At 44.1% G+C, this 14,925-nt stretch overlaps 1 long non-coding RNA gene across 1 annotated transcript in view; it reads left to right on the forward strand.

The window, feature by feature from the left end:
- The window catches only part of LOC115181972 (uncharacterized), a 28,401-nt gene extending 27,313 nt beyond the window's left edge, over positions 1-1,088 (forward strand). The window contains exon 4 of the long non-coding RNA XR_003873582.1: positions 1,034-1,088. This is a non-coding gene — a long non-coding RNA (uncharacterized LOC115181972). The remainder of the gene's footprint in view (positions 1-1,033) is intronic.
- The last annotated feature ends 13,837 nt before the right edge of the window (positions 1,089-14,925 follow it).

A 14,925-nucleotide genomic window follows, 5' to 3' on the forward strand; every position in this document is an offset into this window, starting at 1 on the left:
CATGAATTCTGTGTCACCATGACATCACTGTCTGGAGTATCTGTCTGGAGTAGTGTCTGATTCTATGTGTTGTTTATCCTACAGGTATTGGAACAGTGGACAGCCTGATTCTATGTGTTGTTTCTCCTACAGGTATTGGAACAGTGGACAGCCTGATTATATGTGTTGTTTTTTCTACAGGTATTGGAACAGTGGACAGTCTGATTCTATGTGTTGTTCTCCTACAGGTATTGGAACAGTGGACAGCCTGATTCTATGTGTTGTTTCTCTACAGGTATTGGAACAGTGGACAGTCTGATTCTATGTGTTGTTTCTTCTACAGATATTGGAACAGTGGACAGCCTGATTCTATGTGTTGTTTCTTCTACAGATATTGGAACAGTGGACAGTCTGATTCTATGTGTTGTTTTTCTACAGATATTGGAACAGTGGACAGCCTGATTATATGTGTGTTTCTCCTACAGGTATTGGAACAGTGGACAGCCTGATTCTATGTGTTGTTTCTCCAACAGGTATTGGAACAGTGGACAGTCTGATTCTATGTGTTGTTGCTCCTACAGGTATTGGAACAGTGGACAGTCTGATTCTATGTGTTGTTTCTCCTACTATTGGAACAGTGGACAGCCTGATTCTATGTGTTGTTTCTCCTACAGGTATTAGAACAGTGGACAGTCTGATTCTATGTGTTGTTGCTCCTACAGGTATTGGAACAGTGGACAGTCTGATTATATGTGTTGTTTCTCCTACAGGTATTGGAACAGTGGACAGTCTGATTCTATGTGTTGTTTCTCCTACAGATATTGGAACAGTGGACATCCTGATTCTATGTGTTGTTTCTCCTACAGGTATTGGAACAGTGGACAGTCTGATTCTATGTGTTGTTTCTCCTACAGGTATTGGAACAGTGGACAGTCTGATTCTATGTGTTTTCTTCTACAGGTATTGGAACAGAGGACAGCCTGATTCTGTGTTGTTTCTTCTACAGTTATTGGAACAGTGGACAGTCTGATTCTATGTGTTGTTTCTCCTACAGGTATTGGTACAGTGGAGAGCCTAATGGTGGAGGAGCTGAGAACTGTGTGTATTTCACTCCTGGTCATCAGACAAAGGAGAATGGTGGGACTATACTGTTACTATGAATACAGATGGATCTGTGAGAAATAGGAATCATCCTCGGTACTCTCAACTGCTAAATAGGATTATGATAAGTACTATCAATCATAAACTATTTTTTTTCTGCTTTCAACTAAAATGTTCAAGTACATACAATATATAGCAATACAATGTATTATACATTAAATAAAAATAACAAAACATATGCAATAACAATACAATGAACTGATAACAGAAGGACTGTTATCTTTATGTCGTAGTAATTCACCACTAAGGACTCAAATTCAAAGGAAATGAATCCTGAGTTCACTGTTCAGCTACTGTAGGTTATTCTCCATATGGCTGAGTTCACTGTTCAGCTACTGTAGGTTATTCTCCATATGGCTGAGTTGACTGTTCAGCTACTGTAGGTTATTCTCCATATGGCTGAGTTGACTGTTCAGCTACTGTAGGTTATTCTCCCATACGGCTGAGTTGACTGTTCAGCTACTGTAGGTTATTCTCCCATATGGCTGAGTTCACTGTTCAGCTACTGTAGGTTATTCTCCATATGGCTGAGTTGACGTTCAGCTACTGTAGGTTATTCTCAGCTACTGTAGGTTATTCTCCATAGGCTGAGTTGACTGTTCAGCTACTGTAGGTTATTCTCCATATGGCTGAGTTGACTGCTTCAGCTACTGTAGGTTCTCCATAGGCTGAGTTGACTGTTCAGCTACTGTAGGTTATTCTCCATATGGCTGAGTTGACTGTTCAGCTACTGTAGGTTATTCTCCATAGGCTGAGTTGACTGTTCAGCTACTGTAGGTTATTCTCCATATGGCTGAGTTGACTGTCAGCTACTGTAGGTTATTCTCCATAGGCTGAGTTGACTGTTCAGCTACTGTAGGTTATTCTCCATATGGCTGAGTTGACTGCTTCACTACTGTAGGTTATTCTCCATAGGCTGAGTTGACTGTTCAGCTACTGTAGGTTATTCTCCATATGGCTGAGTTGACTGTCAGCTACTGTAGGTTATTCTCCATACGGCTGAGTTGACTGTTCAGCTACTGTAGGTTATTCTCCATATGGCTGAGTTGACTGTTCAGCTACTGTAGGTTATTCTCCATAGGCTGAGTTGACTGTTCAGCTACTGTAGGTTATTCTCCATATGGCTGAGTTGACTGTTCAGCTACTGTAGGTTATTCTCCATATGGCTGAGTTGACTGTTCAGCTACTGTAGGTTATTCTCCATATGGCTGAGTTGACTGTTCAGCTACTGTAGGTTATTCTCCATATGGCTGAGTTGACTGTTCAGCTACTGTAGGTTATTCTCCATATGGCTGAGTTGACTGTTCAGCTACTGTAGGTTATTCTCCATATGGCTGAGTTGACTGTTCAGCTACTGTAGGTTATTCTCCATATGGCTGAGTTGACTGTTCAGCTACTGTAGGTTATTCTCCATATGGCTGAGTTGACTGTTCAGCTACTGTAGGTTATTCTCCATATGGCTGAGTTGACTGTTCAGCTACTGTAGGTTATTCTCCATATGGCTGAGTTGACTGTTCAGCTACTGTAGGTTATTCTCCATATGGCTGAGTTGACTGTTCAGCTACTGTAGGGTTATTCTCCATATGGCTGAGTTGACTGTTCAGCTACTGTAGGTTATCTCCATAGGCTGAGTTGACTGTTCAGCTACTGTAGGTTATTCTCCATATGGCTGAGTTGACTGTTCAGCTACTGTAGGTTATTCTCCATAGGCTGAGTTGACTGTCAGCTACTGTAGGTTACTCCATAGGCTGAGTTGACTGTCAGCTACTGTAGGTTACTCCAAGGCTGAGTTGACTGTCAGCTACTGTAGGTTATTCTCCATAGGCTGAGTTGACTGTTCAGCTACATGCTACTGTAGGTTATCTCCAATGCTGAGTTGACTGCTCAGCTACGTAGTTATTCTCCATATGGCTGAGTTGACTGTCAGCTACTGTAGGTTATTCTCCCATAGGCTGAGTTGACTGTTCAGCTACATGCTACTGTTGTTATTCTCCATATGGCTGAGTTGACTGTTCAGCTACTGTAGGTTATCTCCCATATGGCTGAGTTGACTGTTCAGCTACTACTGTAGGTTACTCTCCCATATGGCTGAGTTGACTGTTCAGCTACTGTAGGTTACTCTCCATAGGCTGAGTTGACTGTCAGCTACTGTAGGTTATTCTCCATAGGGCTGAGTTGACTGTCAGCTACTGTAGGTTATCTCCATAGGCTGAGTTGACTGTTCAGCTACTGTAGGTTATCTCCATAGGCTGAGTTGACTGTTCAGCTACTGTAGGTTATTCTCCAAACGGCTGAGTTGACTGTCAGCTACTGTAGGTTATTCTCCATATGGCTGAGTTGACTGTTCAGCTACATGCTACTGTAGGTTATTCTCCCATATGGCTGAGTTGACTGTTCAGCTACTGTAGGTTATTCTCCATATGGCTGAGTTGACTGTTCAGCTACTGTAGGTTATTCTCCATATGGCTGAGTTGACTGTTCAGCTACTGTAGGTTATTCTCCATTTGGCTGAGTTGACTGTTCAGCTACTGTAGGTTATTCTCCATATGGCTGAGTTGACTGTTCAGCTACTGTAGGTTATTCTCCATATGGCTGAGTTGACTGTTCAGCTACTGTAGGTTATTCTCCATATGGCTGAGTTGACTGTTCAGCTACTGTAGGTTATTCTCCATACGGCTGAGTTGACTGTTCAGCTTCTGTAGGTTATTCTCCATATGGCTGAGTTGACTGTTCAGCTACTGTAGGTTACTGTCCATATGGCTGAGTTGACTGTTCAGCTACTGTAGGTTATTCTCCATACGGCTGAGTTGACTGTTCAGCTACTGTAGGTTACTCTTCCATATGGCTGAGTTGACTGTTCAGCTACATGCGACTGTAGGTTATCTTCCATATGGCTGAGTTGACTGTTCAGCTACTGTAGGTTATTGTCCATATGGCTGAGTTGACTGTTCAGCTACATGCTACTGTAGGTTATTCTCCATATGGCTGAGTTGACTGTTCAGCTACTGTAGGTTATTCTCCATGGCTGAGTTGACTGTTCAGCTACTGTAGGTTATTCTCCATATAGCTGAGTTGACTGTTCAGCTACTGTAGGTTATTCTCCATATGGCTGAGTTGACTGTTCAGCTACTGTAGGTTATTCTCCCATATGGCTGAGTTGACTGTTCAGGTACTGTAGGTTATTCTCCATATGGCTGAGTTGACTGTTCAGCTACATGCTAGCTTAGTCTCCCATATGGCTGAGTTGACTGTTCAGCTACTGTAGGTTATTCTCCCATATGGCTGAGTTGACTGTTCAGCTACATGCTACTGTAGGTTATTCTCCATATGGCTGAGTTGACTGTTCAGCTACTTTAGGTTACTCTCCCATATGGCTGAGTTGACTGTTCAGCTACTGTAGGTTACTCTCCCATACGGCTGAGTTGACTGTTCAGCTACATGCTACTGTAGGTTATTCTCCATATGGCTTAGTTGACTGTTCAGCTACTGTAGGTTATTCTCCATATGGCTGAGTTGACTGTTCAGCTACTGTAGGTTATTCTCCATATGGCTGAGTTGACTGTTCAGCTACTGTAGGTTACTCTCCCATATGGCTGAGTTGACTGTTCAGCTACTGTAGGTTATTGTCCCATATGGCTGAGTTGACTGTTCAGCTACTGTAGGTTATTCTCCCACATGGCTGAGTTGACTGTTCAGCTATTGTAGGTTATTCTCCCATATGGCTGAGCTGACTGCTACTGTAGGTTACTCTCTCATGCTACTGTAGGTTACTCTCCCATGCTACAGTAGCTACTGTAGGTTACTCTCCCAAGCTACTGTAGGTTCTCTCCGATGCTACAGTAGGTTACTCTCCCATGCTACTGTAGGTTACTCTCCCATGCTACTGTAGGTTACTCTCCCATGCTACTGTAGGTTACTCTCATGCTACTGTAGGTTACTCTCCCAAGCTACTGTAGGTTACTCTCCCATGCTACTGCAGGTTACTCTCCCAAGCTACTGTAGGTTACTCTCCCATGCTACTGTAGGTTACTCTCCCATGCTACTGTAGGTTACTCTCCCATGCTACTCTAGGTTACTCTCCCAAGCTACTCTAGGTTACTCTCCCATGCTACAGTAGGTTACTCTCCCATGCTACTGAAGGTTACTCTCTCATGCTACTCTAGGTTACTCTCCCATGCTACTGTAGATTACTCTCCCATTCTACTGTAGGTTACTCTCCCATGCTACTGTAGGTTACTCTCATGCTACTGTAGGTTACTCTACCATGCTACAGTAGGTTCCTCTCCCATGCTACAGTAGGTTACTCTCTCATGCTACTTAGGTTACTCTCCAAGCTACTGTAGGTTACTCTCCCATGCTACTGTAGGTTACTCTCTCATTCTACTGTAGGTTACTCTCCCATGCTACTGTAGGTTAATATCTGGATTGTATCTGTCACGTCCTGACCAGCAGATGGAGCTGTTGTAGTAGTTTTGGGGTCAGGACGTGGCAGTCTTGTGTGTGTGAATGTTCTGTGTTGGTCTTGTGACTCCTGATCAGGAACAGCTGGGGATCGTTGTTCCTGATTGGGAGTCATATATATGGGAGTATGTTTGTCACTTGGTTTTGTATGTAGTTGTTCTTGCACTGCGTTTTTGTATGCCTGTGAGACTGTTCCTGAGTATCATTTAGTGTTTGTTTTTCCAGTGGATGCCATACTCCTCTTTTTTTAATTTAAAGAAATGAGTATCCACAACTCTGCTGCATTTTGGTCCTCTCTACAACACCACGACATAATCTGTGACAGTATCATAACTCTTGTCTGGTGTGGGATGTGCAGTTCCGGAGTGCAGAGAATAACTTGTACTGATGTGGATTGGAGCAAAGAAACCATCTACATAGTGGTGATGTGTACGTTTTACATTATATTATTTCTATTATTTCATTAAGGTTGTGTATGTTTTACATTATATTATTGCAATCATTTTATTAAGCTTGTTTATAATTTTTGTAGTAAAGGAATATAACATTCCAGATGAAATGTATCTTTGGAGAAAGTGAAGTGTGTGTGGCTTTCACTTTTTAATCTTTTGCTTGAATAAAAACCACGCTTACAAATGAATTATGATAACAACCTTTTGCTACTCCAATTGTTAAAATAAAGTGTTATAAGTCAATGTGGGTGTGAGGTAACAGTAATAAAATGCTGTTTTATAACACCTACTTTGCTGTTGTTTCTTTTCACTGGGGTTTTGTCAACTACATTACCCATGTTTATTCTTTGTCCTGTCTTCTAAGCACGGTCCTCTTCACTTACTTTCATGATTCTTAATTCAAGGTGAGTGGTATTAAAGTGACAATGCTTTTTCCTATTATTGTATTACGTATGTGTTACAGGTCCCAGGTGGTGGGGAATAATCAAATGTTATTTGTCACAAGTGCCGAAAACAACAGGTGATAACAGCTAGTCTGGGGATATGACTGATAACAGCTAGCCTGGGGATATGACTGATAACAGCTAGTCTGGGGATATGACTGATAACAGCTAGTCTGGGGATATGACTGATAACAGCTAGTCTGGGGATATGACTGATAACAGCTAGTCTGGGGATATGACTGATAACAGCTAGTCTGGGGATATGACTGATAACAGCTAGTCTAAGGATATGACTTATAACAGCTAGTCTGGGGATATGACTGATAACAGCTCGTCTAAGGGATATGACTGATAACAGCTAGTCTAAGGGATATGACTGATAACAGCTAGTCTGGGGATATGACTGATAACAGCTAGTCTGGGGATATGACTGATAACAGCTAGTCTGGGGATATGACTGATAACAGCTAGTCTAAGGGATATGACTGATAACAGCTAGTCTAAGGATATCACTGATAACAGCTAGTCTGGGGATATGACTGATAACAGCTAGTCTGGGGATATGACTGATAACAGCTAGTCTGGGGATATGACTGATAACAGCTAGTCTAAGGGATATGACTGATAACAGCTAGTCTGGGGATATGACTGATAACAGCTAGTCTGGGGATATGACTGATAACAGCTAGTCTGGGGATATGACTGATAACAGCTAGTCTGGGGATATGACTGATAACAGCTAGTCTGGGGATATGACTGATAACAGCTAGTCTGGGGATATGATGATAACAGCTAGTCTAAGGGATATGACTGATAACAGCTAGTCTAAGGATATCACTGATAACAGCTAGTCTGGGGATATGACTGATAACAGCTAGTCTGGGGATATGACTGATAACAGCTAGTCTGGGGATATGACTGATAACAGCTAGTCTAAGGGATATGACTGATAACAGCTAGTCTGGGGATATGACTGATAACAGCTAGTCTGGGGATATGACTGATAACAGCTAGTCTGGGGATATGACTGATAACAGCTAGTCTGGGGACATGACTGATAACAGCTAGTCTGGGGATATGACTGATAACAGCTAGTCTGGGGATATGACTGATAACAGCTAGTCTGGGGATATGACTGATAACAGCTACTCCCATATCTATTAGGTGTGTGTCACCACAGCTGCAAGAATTGTGACCCAGAACGGGACAACCAGTGGAACACAAACACCATCGCAGCCTATATTTATCTGTTTATTTTCCTTTCATACTTAAACTATTTGCACATTGTTACAACACAGTACATAGTCAATAAAATAACTTTTGAAACATCTATAATCTTTTACAACTTCTGTGAGTGTAATGTTTACTAATGTTGTCTGTTGTTCATTTCACATTCCTCTTGCTTTGGCAATGTAAACAGGTCTTTCCCATGCCAATAAATCCCTAGGAAAATTAGTTAAGAACAAATTCTTATTTACAATGACGGACTAGGAACAGTGGGTTAACTTCCTTGTTCAGGGGCAGAACAACAGATTGTTCCTTGTCATCTCGGGGATTTGAACTTGCAAGATTTCGGTTACTAGCCCAACGCTCTAACCACTAGGCTACCCTGCCGCCCCTACCCTGCCGTTGTAAAGTAACAAAATGTGGAAAAAGTCAAGGGGTCTAAATACTTTCTGAATTCAATGTGTGATGGTGAACCGGCGTCCTGAGGTGGTGAACCGGAGTCCTGAGGAGGCGAACCGGCGTCCTGAGGAGGTGAACCGGCGTCCTGAGGTGGTGAACCGGAGTCCTGAGGAGGTGAACCGGCGTCCTGAGGTGGTGAACCGGAGTCCTGAGGAGGTGAACCGGTGTCCTGAGGTGGCGTCCTGAGGTGGCGTCCTGAGGTGGTGAACCGGCGTCCTGATGAGGTGAACCGGCGTCCTGATGAGGTGAACCGGCGTCCTGAGGTGGTGAACCGGCGTCCTGAGGAGGTGAACCGGGGTCCTGAGGAGGTGAACCGGCGTCCTGAGGTGGTGAACCGGAGTCCTGAGGTGGTGAACCGGCGTCCTGAGGTGGTGAACCGGCGTCCTGAGGTGGTGAACCGGCGTCCTGAGGAGGTGAACCGGAGTCCTGAGGTCAATACAAGCTGATACAAATGGTAATGTGAAACATCCAGAGGTGTTGGGGTCAATGGGGGTCAGATGGGCGGGGCACACAGGGAATTCACTCCAATGTCACAGGACTCCCCAGACACACCCCTTATTACTGGTGAAGGAAAGGAGGAATTACACACAGGACTCCCCAGACAACCCCTTATTACTGGTGAAGGAAGGGAGGAATTACACACAGGACTCCTCAGACACACCCCTTATTACTGGTGAAGGAAGGGAGGAATTACACACAGGACTCCCCAGACACACCCCTTATTACAGGTGTAGGAAGGAAGGAATTACACACAGGACTCCCCAGACACACCCCTTATTACTGGTGCAGGAAGGGAGTAATTACACACGGACTCCTCAGACACACCCCTTATTACTGGTGAAGGAAGGGAGGAATTACACACAGGACTCCCCAGACACAGCCCTTGAGAAGTGTAGTACTCTAATCCGAGCCAGGTCTCATGCAAATGATCAACATGCAATTTACAGTAAGTCGTTTTCCTTTTTTCCAGTAAGAAGCATCTTACACGCTGACTCTCACACAGAGCTGTTTTTACACTCATTCACACTTCTGTACTTAGTGACACCATACTGTCCTCTGATAAACAGGAAGTTGGTAGAGTAGTGTGCAATGCAGTTAGTGTCTCTCCACTTGTTTTGATGTAGATAGAGAATGAGAAAGAGGGAAGGAGAAGTGTGAGTAATTGTAGACATTAGGCCCTCTCTGAAAAAAGACAGAGACATCTCTGAGTAAATATTCTCTCTGGTGTCCATGTCACTCAGGAGACAGTAGGTAATATTGTGAGTGCTCCGTCTTGCATTGAGCTATCTACTGTTCATCCTGCTGCTGGTGTCAACATCATATCAGAGTCTCAGTTTAAACCACTGCTTAAAGTTTAACAGGAAGTGGACCGCCAGAGTTTCAAATGGTGTGAATGTTATCACCACTGAAAAACCTCTGAGATAGATGCAGACATACATTCTAATACATATCTCTGAATAACTCTCCTCACTGAGACAGTAGAGATTAAAATAACTATACATGGCCATCGATGGTGTGCAAGGTGAAATGGGATAAACTACTAACAGTATGAAACATTAGACTAGACTTCTCTGCTGTTTATGTCCTGCAGCTATCACTTTGTAGCAGTATGTAGAGTTAGACCTAACTTCTCTGCTGTTTATGTCCTGCAGCTATCATGTTGTAGCAGATTGAAGAGTTAGACCTAACTTCTCTGCTGTTTATGTCCTGCAGCTATCACTATGTAGCAGTATGTAGAGTTAGACCTAACTTCTCTGCTGTTTATGTCCTGCAGCTATCACATTGTAGCAGTGTGAAGCGCACCTGTGCACATGCTCAGTCATTTTTTGCAATACACCGTCTTGCATCTTGTCACGCCCTGACCATAGACAGCCCTTGGTCCTCTATGGTGTAGTAGGTCAGGGCGTGACTAAGGGGTGTTCTAGGACCAAGCAGCGTGTATATGAGGTAAAGGAGTTTTGGACTTGGGAGGACATGAGAGAACACAAGACCCTTCCTTAGCGGGAGTCGCCAAGGAGCACAGGGGGACAGCGACGCCGCCGGGGACGGCGGCCACAGGAACCCCAAGATTTGTTTTGGGGGGGAGCACATGGAGCTGGCGGCTGATCAGAGGGAAGAGACGGTCAGGGAGGCAATGGAGAAGTTGGGAGAGAGATGAGAGAGATGTTGTGCAAGTGTGTTCTGCTCAACATACGACCAGAGGATCCGGTTAGCAGTCTGGTGAATCCCCCCAGTCCGGTACGCCCTGTGCCAGCTCCCCGCACTCGCCCTGAAGTGCGCGTCACCAGTCCGGTGCAACCTGTACCGGCTCCACGCATCAGGCCTCCAGTGCACATTCACAGTCCAGAGTTTCCGGCGACGGTTCACAGTCCAGAGCTTCCGGCGACGGTTCACAGTCCGGAACCTCCCGCGACGGTCCACGGTCCCTAACCTCCAGCGACGGTCAACGGTCCGGAACTGCCAGCGACGGTCAACGGTCCGGATCCTCCAGCGACGGTCAAAGGTCCAGAACCTCCAGCGACGGTCAACAGGCCGGAGGCTTCTTCTGCGCCGGTGCCCATTCCAGGCACGGCGCGCGGTCCCGCTCCATGGCAGGAGCCTTCCTCTGCGCCGGTGCCCAGTCCAGGCATGGCGTCCAGTCCCGCTCCAACGCCCGTGTCAGCTCCCCGCACTCGCCCTGAGGAGCGGGGAAACAGTCCGGTGCCACAGAAACCCCAAGATTTGTTTTGGGGGGGCACATGGGGCGGTCGGCTGGGCAGAGGAGAGAGCCAGAGACCGTCTGGCAGTCGATAGAGGAGTTTAATGAGAGATACCGGAGAGAGGAATTAGCGAGGAGTGCAGTCGCCCTGAAGTGCATGTCACCAGTCCGGTGCCACCTGTACCGGCTCCACGCATCAGGCCTCCAGTGCGCATTCACAGTCCGGAACCTCCAGCCACGGTCCACGGTCCGGAACCTCCAGCCACGGTCCACGGTCCGGATACTCCAGCGACAGTCAACAGGCCGGAGGCTTCTTCTGCGCCGGTGCCCAGTCCAGGCACGGCGTCCAGTCCCGCTCCATGGCAGGAGCCTTCCTCTGCACTGGTGCCCAGTCCAGGCACGGCGTCCAGTCCCGCTCCAAAGCCGGAGCCTTCCTCTGCGCCGGTGCCCAGTCCAGGCACGGAGTCCAACCCAGCTCCATGGCCAGAGCCCTCCTTTGCGCCGGTGCCCAGTCCAGGCACGGCGTTCTGCCCGGCGCGATGGCCGGATCCAGGGTGTGAGCGGGGGCTACGACCTGCACCGGAGCCGCCACCGACACTAATCACCCCTTACCCTCCCCATTTGGTTTCAGGTTTTGTTGCCGGAGTCCGCACCTTTGGGGGGGGTACTGTCACGCCCTGACCATAGAGAGCCCTTGGTTCTCTATGGTGTAGACGTAATGCAGCATTTCCTAAACTCTAAACTAAAATAATTAACTCTTCATCATCAAGCTGTATTCGTAGAATCCACTGTGTAGTGATACGTAACCTCTCAGAACTACAGTCATGCTCTGTGATGTGTGTGTGAACTCACAGGGTCCCATTTTACTCCATGTAAATATATTGTCACTTCAATGCTTTAATCACATGTTAAAATGTATCTACACTGTGGTAAACTAAACTAATATACACTGAATATACAAACTATTCTACGCTATGGTAAACTAAACTAACATAAACTAAATATACAAACTATTCTGCACTATGGTAAACTAAACTAATATAAACTAAATATACAAACTAATCTTCACTGTGGTAAACAAACATGGTTTTCAGAAAATAAGTCTGTGGTCACATGGTGGTGGTTAGTGTCATACTATTGGTTAGACAGTTTCCCCTTTAATGAAGGTTGACAGTTAAAACTGTCTCTTACATTAGACTGAGTCACACAGAGACTCCAGCTGTGCAGAGAACAGACACAAACCTACAACTGAGATAACAGCAGACTTTACAGCAGTAGAAGTTACAGCAGTAGAAGTTACAGTAGTAGAAGTTACAACAGTAGAAGTTACAACAGTAGAAGTTACAACAGTAGAAGTTACAGCAGTAGAAGTTACAACAGTAGAAGTTACAACAGTAGAAGTTACAGCAGTAGAAGTTACAACAGTAGAAGTTACAGCAGTAGAAGTTACAACAGTAGAAGTTACAACAGTAGAAGTTACTGCATTTGAACACACGTGTGTAAAGATGTCAGAGGAAATCTATGAAAACAGCGATGGATTTAGAGGCAAAAAAATAAATGAAATAGAGGCCATGGATTTTAATGATCAAATATACAACAACGAAAGACACATCATGCCCTGCAAGAAGGATGGAGTTGGTGATCAACATTCAGGTAACAGTTTATCCTGGTGTAGTGCTTGACACTGACACATACTTACACCCCAACACACATGCACATGCACCCGCACACACACAACTTTATTGCACTAAATTTCCTACACTGACTATATGCATACACACTGGATTCTACAACAGGCTCACACATACTGACACTGACACCACACACAACATAAATACAGACTTTTCTCATTTACATAAATATTCACACCCAAGTCAATACATGTTAGAATCACGTTTGGCAGCGATTACAACTATGAGTCTCTGGGTAAGACTCTAAGAGCTTTTTCTTTTCAAAATTCTTCAAGCTCTGTCAAATTGGTTGTTGATCATTGCTTGGCAACCATTTTGAAGTCTTATCATAGATTTGCAAGCAGATTTAGATCACAACTGTAACTTTGCAAACTCCAGTGTAGATTTGGTCTTGTGTTCTTGGTTGTCTGGTGGAAAGCAGACTGAACCAGGTTTTCTTCTAGGATTTTTCCTGTACTTAGCTCCATTCTATAATTTTTTTATCCTGAAAAACTCCCCAGTCCTTAACAATTACAAGCATACCGATAACATGATGCAGCCACCACTATGATTGAAAATATTGAGAGGTACTCAGTAATGTGTTGTGTTGGATTGCCCCCCTGTATTCAGTACAAAAAGTGAAGCGCTTTGCCACATTTTTTTGCAGTATTACTTTAGTGCCTTGTTGCAAACAGGATGCATGTTTTGGAATATTTTTTATTCTGTACAAGCTTCCTTCTTTTCACTCTGTCAAGTAGGTTAGTATTGTGGAGTAACTACAATGTTGATCCATCCTCAGATATCACCCTTCCGTATCTGTGGTGAAATGTGGCAGAGCTAGAGCGATGTTTGTCAGACCATGAGACATCCTAAAAATCGGTCTTCTCTCAAAATCTTACGTAGCGTCTGAACGGTTTGGCCTACAAACTATTATAACCGCTCTATTGAAAGATGAGACTCTCACAAACGGGATGGGGTTCTCCATTTAGGACGTCACAAGACTCACAGACTCTGAAGGTCCCCAGTACTGGTTTAAAACATTTATGGACGTATATATGGAGATAGTTTAGTGCCTAAAATAAGGGATAAATATATATAAAAAAATACATGTTTCCTGATCTTTCTAAAATCTCTCAGATTTAGGGCACTTCAGAACAAACTTCCTTTTGATTTTTTTGGTGACTATCTGTTGATCCATGTAGTGAATCTGTTATTCAATGTGTTTATTGGCTAATAGCGGAAATGCCAAATTCAATGCTTCATGCAATCATTTTTTTCAATATTTTTTATACATTAACAGGTCTTAAAATTATAAATGAAATAGCTAAATAATCCTTGGTATCTTAAAACAATTCCATATGTTGGCTCAGACCCTCCCCCCCTCCCCCCCCTCCCCCGGCTCAGACCCTCCCCCTCCCCCGGCTCAGACCCTCCCCCCCTCCCCGGATCAGACTGTAGAGGGTTAAACACTATAATTACACACAGAGTGATTCATTGCAACTTATTATGTGACTTGTTAAGCAAATGATTCCTGAGATTTTTTAGGTTGAAGTGGTCGAATACTTATTGAATCAAAACATTTCAGTTTTTCATTTTATATATAAAATATTATGTTATAACAGGTCAGTATATATATATATATATATATATATATATATATATATATATATATATATATATATATATATATAAAACATAATTCCTCTTTGACATTATGGGGTATTGTGTGCAGGTCAGTGACAAAACATCGTTTAAAAGTCAGTCAGTAACAACAAAATGTGGAAAAAGGCATTTTTCTGATGGCACTAGCTACCTCTATTACCTCGTACCCCTTCACATCTGCTTGGTACTGGTACTCCCTGTACATAGCTACCTCTATTACCTCGTACCCCTACACATCAGCTTGGTACTGTTACTCCCTGTACATAGCTACCTCTATTACCTCGTACCCCTTCACATCTGCTTGGTACTGGTACTCCCTGTACATAGCTACCTCTATAACCTCGTACCCTACACATCAGCTTGGTCCTGGTACTCCCTGTACATAGCTACCTCAATTACCTCGTACCCCTACACATCAGCTTGGTCCTGGTACTCGCTGTACATACAGTGCATTCAGAAAGTATTCACACCCCTTGACATTTTCCACATTTTGTTACGTTACAGCCTTATTCTAAAATGTATTTAATTGTCACGTCCTGGCCAGTATAAGGGTTAATTAGTATTGTAGTTTGGTCAGGACGTGGCAGAGGGTATTTGTTGTATGTGGTTCAGGGTGGTGTGTTTGTTAAAACCTGTTGGGGCTAGGGGGCAGTATTTACACGGCTGGATAAAAAACGTACCCGATTTAATCTGGTTACTAATCCTACCCAGTA

The sequence above is a fragment of the Salmo trutta genome, unplaced genomic scaffold (assembly GCF_901001165.1).
Source record: "Salmo trutta unplaced genomic scaffold, fSalTru1.1, whole genome shotgun sequence".
Classification (NCBI taxonomy): domain Eukaryota; kingdom Metazoa; phylum Chordata; class Actinopteri; order Salmoniformes; family Salmonidae; genus Salmo; species Salmo trutta.